General features: G+C 38.6%; 2 protein-coding genes across 10 annotated transcripts in view; one reads left to right on the plus strand and one right to left on the minus strand.

The window, feature by feature from the left end:
• LOC109401001 (uncharacterized) overlaps window positions 1–13,714 on the plus strand; it is a 403,227-nt gene that overhangs the window by 324,207 nt on the left and 65,306 nt on the right. For 7 of the 9 annotated variants that reach the window (XM_029880102.2, XM_029880099.2, XM_029880101.2 and 4 more), the window contains one exon: window positions 5,419–5,445. The exons of the other annotated variants lie outside the window; for them this stretch is intronic. The gene's annotated coding sequence lies outside the window, so the exon portion shown is untranslated. The remainder of the gene's footprint in view (window positions 1–5,418; window positions 5,446–13,714) is intronic. 9 annotated transcript variants of the gene reach the window in all.
• The window catches only part of LOC109428685 (17S U2 SnRNP complex component HTATSF1), a 260,344-nt gene that overhangs the window by 120,757 nt on the left and 125,873 nt on the right, over window positions 1–13,714 (minus strand). The window lies entirely within an intron of this gene.

The raw sequence follows: 13,714 nt of genomic DNA on the forward strand, positions 1-13,714 counted from the left end.
TGCAGCCAAATTTCATGGACACTCACCATCAATTGACGCTCCAAGTGATTTAGATGATGCCGTTGATACTACAACGACCTTCATCATGGAAGCTTTTGAAGAAGCCTGCCTTCTGCGGTCTGTGAAAACCACAAGAGGAACCCCTTGGTGGAACTCCGATCTGGCGAAGCTCAGGAAACAATGTAGAAAGAGTTGGAACAGACAACGTTCGGCTGGATCGGAGGCTTTCAGGTCGGCTCGCAAGGCCTACCAGAAAGCTCTTCGGTCTGCTGAACGATCCGGCTGGAAAAACCTTTGTACAAATGTTTCCAGTCTGAGTGAAGCCAGTCGATTGAACGAAATCCTTGCAAAATCTAAGGATTTTCAAGTGAACGAACTTCGTTTGCCAAATGGTGATTTCACTTCCTCTGATGAAGAAATTTTGGAATGTTTATTCAGTACACACTTTCCCGGATGTGTGGATATTACATCTTCAGATGAACCTGATGTCTTTTCTTGTAGTTATGATTCTTTAGCTTCGGCTTGGAGTATCATAACTTTAGAATCGATTGAATGGGCACTTAATAGCTTTGCTCCTTTCAAATCTCCTGGGGCAGATAGGATATATCCTATTTTGCTTCAGAAGGGATTTGATCATTTCAAACATGTTTTGAAACAACTACTTGTTTGCAGTTTTGCTACAGGGTATATTCCCAAATCCTGGCGGGATATTACTGTGAAGTTTATTCCGAAAGTGGGTCGCGCGTCGTATGAAGAAGCAAAGAGCTTCAGACCTATCAGTTTGACCTCTTTTCTTCTGAAATGCTTAGAACGCATAGTCGATCATCACATCCGTGATGTTCATCTGGCCAATGAGCCTCTTCATGTGAACCAACATGCTTACCAATCTGGAAAGTCCACTGTGACTCTTTTACACAAAGTTGTTTACGATATCGAGAAGGCATTCGCTCAAAAGCAATCCTGTTTGGGTGTTTTCTTAGATATCGAGGGTGCCTTTGACAACGTGCCTTTCGATGCCATATTGGAAGCCGCACGGGGTCATGGTATATCTCCAATGATTTCCAATTGGATCCACCAAATGCTCAAAAACCGACATCTCTTCTCGACATTGCGTCAAGCGGCGATTAGGAAATTGAGTGTTTGTGGATGCCCCCAAGGGGGAGTCTTATCACCACTTTTATGGAATCTCGTAGCAGATACGCTATTGAGGCAACTCAATAATAGCGGTTTTCCTACTTATGGTTTTGCCGACGACTACCTAACATTGTTAGTCGGTATGTGCATCAGCACCCTTTTCGACCTGATGCAAAACGCTCTTCAGGTAGTTGAGGGTTGGTGTCGCCAATATGGCCTTTCGGTAAATCCGAGTAAAACATCTATTGTTCTTTTCACGGATAAGCGAAACCGTAATAGTGTTCGAACTTTACGTCTCTTTGATTCTGAAATCAATGTGACTGAACAGGTAAAGTACGTTGGAGTCATTCTTGATTCCAAGCTTTCCTGGACACCTCATGTTGAGTTCAGAATCAAGAAAGCTTGTATGGCCTTCGGGCAATGCCGGCGAACCTTTGGTACAACTTGGGGTCTAAAACCCAAGTATATCAAATGGATCTACACAACTGTTGTTCGGCCAATATTGGCCTATGGATGCCTTGTGTGGTGGCAAAAGGGCGAAGTGAGAACGGTCCAATCAAAGTTAGGCCATCTCCAAAGGATGTGCTTAAGGACAAACGTCTTGAAATCCCGCTTCAACCGTGCATCAGAACTTCAGACGCACAAATATCAAGATGCAAGCTTCTAACAACAGTGGATTTTATTATTCTGTTCTTGCTCACTTGTAATAAGCTTCAAATAAAAATATCAGGTGCGCTGGTTTAGTTTACGAAGAGATTTGTGCGCTTGAAATCGTGAGTAGGTGCCGAAGTCGGTCATTGTGGCGGCCATTTTGGGATTCTAACAAGTCTGTCCTTAATGGCGGTGTCTGGAGCGTTCTCTTCAATTCCCACGGCAGCTCTCGAACCTTTGGTACAACTTGGGGTCTAAAACCCAAGTGTATCAAATGGATCTACACAACTGTTGTTCGGCCAATATTGGCCTATGGATGTCTTGTGTGGTGGCAAAAGGGCGAAGTGAGAACGGTCCAATCAAAGTTAGGCCATTTCCAAAGGATGTGCTTAATGGCGATGTCTGGGGCGTTCTCTTCAACTCCCACGGCAGCGCTCGAAGTTCTCTTTGACGTTGCCCCACTAAACATTCATCTTAAACAAGAAGCACTTTCTTGCACTTACCGCCTATGGGTACTCGGTTTACTAGAGGAAACTCCTGTGAACCGCAGTTCAACACACACCTCGTTGTCAAGGATGTTTTCAATCATCTGGCAATCATTTGACTCATTTGTCTATATCTCAGTTCAGAAGCCTAATATTAAAATGTGATGTTCGACAACCTTGTAGATTATTGTTTTTCCTACAATTATCACCAAGGACGCTATATTCTAACTCTTATATTTACGGCGTAAAAGTGTTAGTACCACTTACTAATACTAAACGATCGAATTTTTCGATCGTTTAGTATGAGTAGGTGTTACTAGCGCTCTCACGCCGTATATATGAGAGTTAGGATATGGCGTCCTTAGTGATAATTGTAGGAAAAACACTTATCTACAAGTTTACGGAACACCTTATTTCAATATTATGCTTCTGAACTAAGCTATGGATAAATGAGTCAAATGATTGCCAGGTGATCGAAAACATCCTTTCTCGTTGTTTCCACTTTTGGTGAATTAGAAATAAATTGTCCTTGCTCCAAGTGATCTTACAATTGCTTGTAATTTTCCATATAGGACATTTTCCACGAAATTCCCTTCCCGGGAAGAGTGGACATCTGGTTATCTGGAGAGAAGTATTTCAGACGGCATCGTATGTAACACTGATGGCTCCCTTCTCGAAGGTCGAGCAGGTGCTGGTGTTTATTCTCGTGAGCTAAGGCTGTATCAGTCTTATTCACTTGGTAGACACTGCACCGTTTTTCAGGCCGAAATCTTTGCTCTTATGTGCGGAAATGAATTGGCTGATGAGTTAGCTCGCACTGGAGCATCACATGACTTCATTGGCCCTGAGCCAGCTATTCCGGTATCTAAGTGTTGGGTGAAGCTTCAGATTGACACCTGGGCTGCCACTCAGCACAAACAATACTGGAATAGTTTGGAGTCATGTCGTCAAACAAAATTGTATTGTACTGAGCCATCTATAGGGGTGGCAAAGTATCTAACAAATCTGTCAAAGCAGAATTGTAGCATGCTGGTCAAAGCATTAACTGGCCACTGCCAACTCAGTTATCACATGGCGAATATTCAGCAAGCTGATTCATTTGCCTGTGATAGCTGTGAATCCAATTATGGAACTTCGTATCATTTAATATGTAGTTGTCCGGTTTTTGCGCAATTGCGTTTCCGAGTACTCGGGAAACACTTATTAAGTGAAACTGACTTCAGAAACCTGAATCTTCAGGACGTTCTGTTGTTCTTGACCCGCTGTGGTAAAGAGCTATAGGCTCTCTTTACGCTTTATGTGTTATCACAGTGCCCTTCTCAGGGCGCTGTTTGAACCCATTGTGGTACGCTTATGCGTTATTACAGTGTCCTTTTCAGGACACTATGTGAACCCATTGTGGTACGCTTTTGCGAGTATGACGATCCTATTCCCTTACCTGTCTTTTCCCGTGCCCTATCCTTTTTCCTTCCCTTCTCCGTCAGGTAAATGATGAATAGGCTCGTGTTCATGGCGATGGCACAAATTTCCCGAATGGAGGAGAACGTGCCTCTAGAGCCGACCTATTGATACCTGATACAGCAGCTGCTGATGTCTGAAGGTAATTACATTAATACTTATGCATGTATTCTACTTTCAACGTTGAAGAAAGGAAATCATCCATAGCTTCTTTCATGTTCTGAGCAATAATGACAACTTTCGAAAGAAGCGCAAAATGTCGGCGTTTATCCGTTCATAATTTCGGAGGTGTAACATCACAATAGCCGTTTTTCGGAACGGGCCATCTCAGTAATTGCAGCCCCAGGTGATTTATGCCCCAACTTAAGCACATTTTAGAAACAACCATTCCCCGAAGAAATTGCTTCTCGAAACCCCTTCATAAAAACTTTGTTGTTTTCATCGCAAACTCATCAAGGCTTCACCGCTTCATCTCAACTCGAAAGCCATCCACCGCATCCTCGACAGAACGTTATTAATTCTGATTTACGCTGATACTCATCCGGTCGCTGCCTCCACCCGAAACCCAAGTCACCAAAAAGCCAAGCAAAATTCAATTTCAAACAATCACCCGTCCCGGCGTTGCGTTGTATCATCCAACTTCCAGTTCGAGCGAATGGCGCAAAGTGCGAAGAAATTAGCACACTCCAGCCGAAACCTTCCCACTTCATTAGGAGTATTGGCCGGGCGGGTAGGGGGAGGTCCAAAGGTTTTCGGCACTCTTCGGCGGCAGTGAGAGCGGTCGATCTTCTTGAAACTCATCTCAGTCCGGCTCATCCGTCCGATGAGTGTGTGGCGGTCAAGTGTAAGCAAAAATATCGAAAAGTCTAAGACCATAATCCCCACTCATTTTAAGTATGGGACCGACACTTGTGCGGGCATATTCGAACGGTGGTTTCAAATTTCATGACCTCGACGGAGGTTGATTGGTTGTAAAATATAGGAAAGAGTAGGACAAAATGCACCCCGGGATATTGTATCTAAAACAGACTAAAGGAATTGCACAAACAACTAGGGAAAATATATGATTGTAAATTAATTACAAAATATCGTGTTAGTCAGAGTTTAAATAAAACCATTAGTATTTAAGCTAATATCTTCATTAGAGTATTTTTGTAAATGGAGGTTTTCTTAATCGGCAATTTAGAAATAATATTTAACTGACCGTGGTTGATATTTACTCCGCTATGATCAGATCAGCTACGCTAACATAATGAACCAATAAATTAAATGTTTGGGACTAACATTGTGTTAGTGTTGGTGGTCTTCCATTTTAGACGAAAATGACGTCTGTGACGTCAGATTGCAGTTCAATGTGGGCAACAGGGAGAAAGTAATGATGCAAATGCTTGTCTATGGTAGATCGCACATACTACTGTGTCTACGCAAGCTCATGCGGATGTTGGAATTTTGCCAGAGGTTTACGTTGGTGTGTGGATTACCGTTTGATAGGCGTATATTGATAGACAGTGCGTTAAGATTACTACAAAGATGATACGGCACAGTTCACAAGCTGCACATTTGTAGACGTCAAATGATTGTTAGAGTAATATACTGCAACAAGTTTTGCAACTCGTTCTATAAATAACTGCAGTAATCCTTTCTGTATGACCATATCATTATTAATTTATATATTTCTATCTCCTTCCAGATCTTATCCACGTGCTGAACCATCAATGTAAGTAACATATCATCGCTTTCGAACTCGTAAAACCATTAACACATCGCCCAAAATAGTTCATCCCGAAATGAGATCTCCATACCCAGCTGCATTCACCCAATTACCAGCGCATAAATCTTACTTGCCGCTAAATTACCCGCCAACTGCAGCAAGTAGCTCCGTCGGTTGGTTCCATTGGCCGTTCGATTTCGTTCGTTCCCAAGAATTATAAAATCGGACCCCACCAGTGAGAGTAGGTGGGGAGTTCGGCGCGGCATCATCGCCATCGGTCGCTAGACCTTGAACAGACAACAGCGGACGGTGCCGGTGGAAGCTTCCTCGCAAGTGCGCGCGCTTACTCAAAGAGTCGTCCCATAAATTGGGTCGATGTCAACTGCAGCTCTCAAGTTGTACCTACAACAACAATAATGGCATTAACAGCGGACGCTGCAATGGCTGGTTGCTGGGAAGGTTCGGTTCGAATGTCAGTGCCAATGCGAGCGAACTCCTACGTAATACCCATTGAAGGCGGCAGCAGGGAGGGGTGCGAAAAAAGGGCAAAAAAGTCAAGAACTTGTGAAGGTTCACTTTCTCGGATGGGAAGCGGAATCCTCTGCAGTAGTGGAGTGGGGTTGTTTTAAAGCACTGCACAGGATGTCCCCCGTATATTTCCGATCGGAGAAAATCAAAGGAAGGTAAAAACGTGATTGCTTCGTTCGGCGGAGCAAAACAGCAAAAAGGTATTAAATTGACATGTCACCGCTCTTCGGGTAAGTCGGTCAAGTCCTGAGTGGAAGATTGTGCCGACAATTACTGCTAATTATCTTGTCGGTTTCTTTTTTTTACAGGTTTGAATTGTCAGTAATACCTAGTAACAGAACAAATGCAACTGCAGAAGGTAGCTTATTTTAGTACTCATCGAAATTGTTGTGTGTATACTATATATACACTTACTAATGCTTGATTTGATTCCATGGATTTTTCTTACTCAACACTTGAAAATAGAATGAGTTGTATAATGGAAAGTGCATTATGTGCAATCGGAATCATATTAGAGTTGTATTTCAGGAGAAATTTCTGGAAAGATGTTTCCTTCCTTTGGAAAATCTTCAAAACGAACGTTTTAATTATTTCTGAACCCCACAGAAATTTCTTTTGTGAATTTATTTGATGGCTATCGGTAACTTTTGAAGGAATCGTTAGAAAAACCATTAAACTAGCTCCCGTTGAAATCTTAGAAAAGATTTTAGAAGGATTGCCTGGATTTTCAAAAGAAACGCCCAAATGAATTTCTTGAAATATTATGGCCTTAGCTCAATGGCGCAATCTCTGAGGGGATTCCAGAAAAAATCTCTGAAAAATTGGAGGAGCAATTCTTGAGGAATTCTCTGGAGATGGTGTACACATTTTGTTTATATTCCAGAAAAATATTTTGTAATTTCTCAAAGCAATAACTGTATGAACCACAAATGGCATTCTGGAGAACTGTTGGTTTTTTGACGCTTGAGTCTTTTCGAGGTTCAAAAGCAACTTTATGTTTTTCGTTTCCAACGTTTCGTTCCTTATTCAAGATGCCTACTCATAAGACAAAAAAAAATCCTGGGTTCTGTAGGTTTTTTCCAGGGGGAATTTAAAAAATACATAGTTGAAAAATAAACACAAAAAATATATTCAAAAAAAAAAATACCTATTTGTCGAAAATTATACAGATTTACCAATTTAGTACGCTGATCGCAAGAAATTTCTTGGCCCATCTCGATGCGTGGAAAAGAAGAAATCGCACAAGAAATAATAAAGCGTTGCTTTATTCCGGATCCTAGTACGAGGCTGAAACGAAACGTCAAATCAAATTGGGCATGCTGTGTCAAATTTCTTGACCATTCCGGTCACGGAAAAATAATGCACTGAACGAAAATTACTTGAGCGATTCCGTTTGAAGTGCATACCTCGCATTAGAAGAAAATTTTGGGAAAAAAATGCGTAAAAAATCCTTGAATTTCACCAAATTCCTCCTTTCTTCGGAAATAAAACAAAAATCAGTCCAAGAGTTTCTTTTTCGGTCAATTTTAAGGAATTGCTATGACATTTCACTTTGATCCCTTCCGATATTCCGAGAATTTCTTACAAAGAAATTCATAAGCTATGCCATTCCGAATAAAAACTCAGGGAAAAAGCCCAGCAAGATCTCCGGGAGCATCTATCGAAGAAATCCCAGAGGAGCATCCAGAATTTCGGAATAATTGCAGCTTTTCCGAGAAGAGCTCTGGGAATAATGCCGGTGGGTCACTACAAAAAAAAATTGGTAAGCAACTACGAGAAATAAAATCTGGAAAAGCTCTGAAAGAAATCAAGCGAATAACTCCATGAGAAATATCAGCAATAGCTCCTGCGAAAACCCAGAAAGCACCACAGAAAAAATCTTAGGAGAAAGTACAGGGTGAATGCAGAAAAACTGAGAATCATCCTTGGACCAACACCGGAAGGATTTTTTTAGAGAAGTTCCGGGAAATCTCGGGTGAATCTTTAGGAAATGTCCCATCTGAAACTCCTGTAGAAATAGAGACGAACCAGCCAAGGGCTGAAAGTATCTTTAATAAAGACAAATCAATCAATCAATCAATCCTGTAGAAATTCAGTGAAAAACTATAGAAAGAAGCTCAAGAAATACATGAAAAATACACGGAAAACTTCAGTAGAGAAAGAATCTCTCGCATATTTCGGTTTGGGTCAAAAATGACCCTAATGCCAAAGGAGGGTTGAATTCATCAAAAGCTCTTCAAGCATTTCTGAGAGGAGTAGAAATCCCACGAATAACTGTGGTAATATCGGAAAGAATCGCGGAAAATCTTCAATATGAACCAGAAAAAATACTCCTGGAGAAACACCACGACAACATCAATGATATATTCGTAGAGAAACTGTTGTGAAGCTCTCGGGATCAGGATTTATAGAAATCCCACAAAAATGTCTTGGTCAAAATGTAGGACGAACTCCGAAGAAAATCCCGCCAGGAACTTTGGAAGCAATACCGGGAAAATCTCTTGAAGAAATTGTGTAAAGCAATTTTATGGAATCCCTGTGAAAAACTCAAGAAGAAATCGGTCGGACTTTAGGAACCCTAGAATATTCGCACGGAAAAATCCCGAAATGAATTCGAATCTTGGAAAAATGCTGGTAGGAATCTGAGAAATCTCCAGGCATTACTCAGAAAAGAATACCAAGAAAAATACGGAAAGAATCTTGATTGTGACAATTCCTTGAAGGCATTCCAAGAGACATTTGTGCTCATTCTACGGGTGGAGTGACGTGACGCAACTCGACTCGAATATCGAGGTGAGAAATCCCAACTCGGATCAGGTGACTCTTTATGGGATCTACACGGCGAGCCGAGTCATATCACTCCATTTGTGAAAGGCGCACATTTTTTAGGGAATTGCCAGAAAGTAACCCTGATGCAATTTCTGGAGAAAGCCTCATAGTGGAGTTTCTAGATAAATTTCAACTTCTAGATTTATCATCATCTGTATTGCAGCAGTTTATCGAAATGCCGGCTTGCCACAAATTTCTGCTAGATTTTGGGGCCCTGCTCTTGGTTCTCTAGCACGGTTATCTAGATACCTTCTTGTTTTGCTTGCTGTTCGGAAATCCGGAAGAATTTTCATGAGTATTCGAGGTTTTTCCCTGTCAAACAAAATTTTCAATTTTTTTTTTTTCAAAAAAATATAATATCGATCTTGTACCGACTTTTCGAACCCTCTAAGCAGAATACCCTCTTCGAATGAGTGTAATTAAAAGGTACGAAACTGATTATAATATTGATTCCTACACTGAAAAATTAAGGCTTTAAAAATCAAAATCGATATTACAAAAAAGAGTATTTTTAAATCGATATTTTTTTTTCTGAAGAAAGGTATTTAAATAACCTACATTTTCTCCGAACAACAACCAAAGAAACTTTCTTCTTCTGTATGGCTCTAAGCTCCCACTGGAACTTGTCCTGCCTCTCTCCAACTTAGTGCTCTTTAAGCACTTCCACATTATTAATTTGAGAGCTTTCTTTGCCAGCCATTGCATGAATTAGTATATTGTGAGGCAAGCACAATGACATACTATGCCCAGAGAGCCGAAAAAATTTTCCCGACCAGAACGGAAATCGAACCCTCCGTCTCCGGATTGGCGATACATAGCCTTAACCACTAGGCTAACTGGAGACTCCGAACGAACCAATGAAACTTTATGGATGCTTAAAACAACGTTTGAGAAGCCACTTTGCATAATCTAACATTTATCTGGACTTACATTTTAAAAGGGCGTATTAGGGTGACCCATTCTTATATGAAATACATAAAATTAAAAAAAAATACCTGGTCTTACCTCCTGTATTGATTGTTTTGGACTCCCAAAAGCAAATTCAATATTTGAGCGAATCCGATTTAGTCTAAGGTAGCGCTCAACGAGCTTGAAATTTGTATGAGAAAACTTGGCAAAATGTATGCTAAAATCTTAAGTTTTCGATTTTTGCCAAAATTTGTTCATATGTAGATCTATCAATGCATGTATCTATGCAGAATCAATGTACATGGATTCCTGGAGGAATTTCAAAAGAAATGTGTTTGGAATTTTCAGAAGAAGAAATACTTAAACAAAAATATCTAAAGAAGAGCTCTTATACATATAGCCTGTCAAGGAATTTCTGTCGAAAAATTTCTAGAAACATCACTACTACTGGAAAAAAACTAAGAATATTCTTAAGGGTATCTCTAGGGAAGTTTTTGGATCGATCCTCAAAGTAATGGCTGCAGAATTCACAGTAAAAAACCTAAACCAAGAGACAAATTCATTGAAAAATGTTGAATTTCCGGAGAAAACCCTTATGATTTTTTTAAAGGAATTCCTAGAAAAATCTCTGGAGAAATTGCTGAAGGATTTTCCAGGAGCAAGCCTGGAGCAGTCTCTAAAATTTCCAGAGGAATCATTAGATGTATTTCTTAAAAAAAAATGTCGAGACGAAATTGTTTAAAAACTGGTGGGTGACTAAAACACTAAAACAAATTCTGAAAAAATCTGCAAAGGAATTTCTTGTATCATCGCAGTCTTCATTTCTATAGGATGCTTCAAACAAAATTTACGGAAAATATACAGATATTTTTTAGAGGACCCCTAGAACCTGCAAAACCAACAGAAGAAGTCTGATAAAGAGCCCCAGGGAAATTTCAGGAAAAATCGCTTGACATATTCCAGATAATAATATTCAATATTGATCTAGTGCACAGTGGCGTCTCGTAACCTCACTTTTTACCTGTTCAACGACCCTAAAACTTACAATTGCACTGCTTAAACTTTATTTTATTAAAAAAAAAAAAGTGGTAGTTTTCTAAAAATGTTCATCAAAAAAGGAAAGAAAATGCATTTTCCTGCTCAAATTGATGAGCTCCTCGTTAGCTAGATACACAACAATTTCGGCGAATCCCTCGATATTTCCGAAGACCACTCTATAATAAAGTAGTCTTCGATATTTGTCAACTTTTGGATCATTTAAACTGTTACTACAACTCGAAAGTTTCTTAAGTATGATTGCTGGACTGCCCCGCTTGGCATGTCAGTCCCATGTCAGTTCTAATGCAAATTATATTTTTGTCACTCTCGAAGTCATTCGAAACAAATGAGATAATTTTCCTGTCTTATTTCACAGCTAAATATGCCACGAAAAGGATATGCATGAAGTGAATACATTTCTTTGAAAATTATTGGATTTGTAATACAAATGGTAAGCGCTTTGAAAAACAACATGGGACTGACATGCAAAAAGGGGCAGTGGAGTAGCTTTAAAAACAAATCATGAAATTATCGTATGAAATATCAAAGGCCAGGATGAGAAAATCTGCAAAGAAATTTCAGCAGAAGATGTCCTGGGAGAATTTCTAGGGGGACTTGTTTAGTAATTTCTGAAAGAGTCCTGCAGGTATCCACAGAGAAAACCCTGGACTCTAGCTGAATTCCTTGGAGAATCTCAAGAGAAACTTCTTCAAGAAACTGCAGGAAAATTTATGGGGAATTTAATTAAATACTATGGGAGTCTCCAGATAATTGGAGATAATTGATGAAAATAGTGGTGATTGAGAAAGTAAATAGAAGAATATAAAGTAGAAGGTGAGACTGGAATTGAACCCAGGATATTTTGGATACATATCAGAAACGGTAGCCAATAAACTACCAAACAACTATTTCTATTCATTTGCTGAGTTAAACATTAATTGACGTAATATTAAAGATACTGAAAATTCGTGTTGAACTTAATAAATAAGGCTGCAGTCTAGTAGATGTTTTGAAAACCGTCATAAAACCTCATATCTTTTATTTTGGTTTCATGGTGATTCTATAGACTGTTTCAGAAATTATAAATACACTTTGTTTTTCTAATAAAAAGATGTGTTTTGATGATTTTAATCAATTGTTTTCACAATACAGTATATTATATTCCACATTTTACGTTTCATGTGAACTGTCATGATATCATGTGATATGTCATCATGTGAAACAATCGAGTTCTTCAATTATTTACTTCATGCTTGAAAATTTATGTGCACAAGGGTGTTTTCAACATTATTTTTTACTAAATTCCAAAAATTATCTTACTCTTTATCACATTCGCTACCTCAATAGCTTGTCTAAGAAATGCCGTCATCAAAACCAGGGAAGAAATCATGAGGCCATTTCCATAGAATTTTGATGGGATCAACTTTCTTATGTTTTCAAGGTTTTTCTAAGCAACGTTAGTACTTCAATACAGTTTCTTAGCGTTTATGAACACATTTCGTTACAACTAAGTTTTTTTTTGTAGGTCTATCAAAGCGAATGTAGTAGGCTATCAAAGCGAATGTAATAAACAGTTGTTGAGGTATTAGTTTGTTTTACGTTTGTTTCAGCTAGTGGTGTTCAAAATTTTGCTACTTTTTTCTTGCATTATGAAGGCTTTTAATGATGGTTCTTGACATTTTTTCCGGCCAAAATAACTTAGACTAATAGAGAAACATCTTTTCTTATCGATACAGTAATTTCCATAATGTTTGTTAAATAAATGTTTCATTTATGAGATTTTTGATATTCCAGTGTCTACATACATACATACACATTCTATGATCGTTTTGTGCAACTTCCATTTTTTAACCTTTGGTTTACAGATCTCGATTTTCTATCTTTTGCACGAAATGTAAACAAAGTCGGTACTATTTGTATCCTTAGATTGTTCACTACATGACCAATTAGGAGCTTTCCTGCATATCATTCTAAAATCAAAATGACAGTCAATTGTTAGTGTATTTATAATTTCTGAAACAGTCTATAGAACCTTGTCTAGTCTAGTATATTTGACTATAAAATGTTACTTGAGTAGACTGACTGACTCCGTGGTTGATCTAAACTAGTGTAAATTGCACTAAGATGGAAATGAAAAACGACTGGGATACTCAATTTGTTCGAAAAGTGCAATTCTAGCCGCTCAAACATTTTGATCGATAACGGCACAGCTTTAATGCATGCAACAAATTCATTTGACATAAAACAACAAATTGATAGATATTGAATAAATAAAAATTGCAAGATGGTTCTGGTTTCTTTAACAATAATAGTAATATGAAACGAACTCACCAATTACCATGCTTCAGTAAGTTCACTGTAAAACTTGCAGCTGCACAAGCGCTCACAAAAAAAAACGCTGTCATCAGTACGACCACAACCGGAGCTTAGAGTTGAAATTAATTTAAAAAAAAAAAACAAGTAAAACATAACCGATCAGTTTGAATCCATTAAATCAAATTAAAAGATGTTTGTTCTAACAGTCAGTGTAGGACAAATCATGATCATGATTTAATCTAATATTCAAGTATCTTAAAACTGCTATCGATTGCAGAGCTCTCAATAGTCATGACTAAAAGCTTGTAGACTCATACAGAAACAAAATTCTGGAAACTACGCTTGACGCAAATATTAGAACAATTGAATTTTTATTCCATCTCATTCGATTTTACATAAAAGAATTTCTTGCACACAAAGTTGTAAGCAGGCTTCATACTGCAGACAACCTGTAATTTTACAATCCGATGGAGAATTGCGTTGAAAGTGATGAAGGTCATTTTATTACAGCGAACTTGATGTAACAATTTTGAACTCTGCTGCTCTTCTGAAACGAACGACTGTCACAATAAGGCTTTCGATTGTTGTTAATTACTAGCGAACTTGATAATTTTAGACAGCAAATATTATTTTCATTGTTTTTGATTTTTATAAT

The sequence above is a fragment of the Aedes albopictus genome, chromosome 2 (genome assembly GCF_035046485.1).
Source record: "Aedes albopictus strain Foshan chromosome 2, AalbF5, whole genome shotgun sequence".
NCBI lineage: Eukaryota > Metazoa > Arthropoda > Insecta > Diptera > Culicidae > Aedes > Aedes albopictus.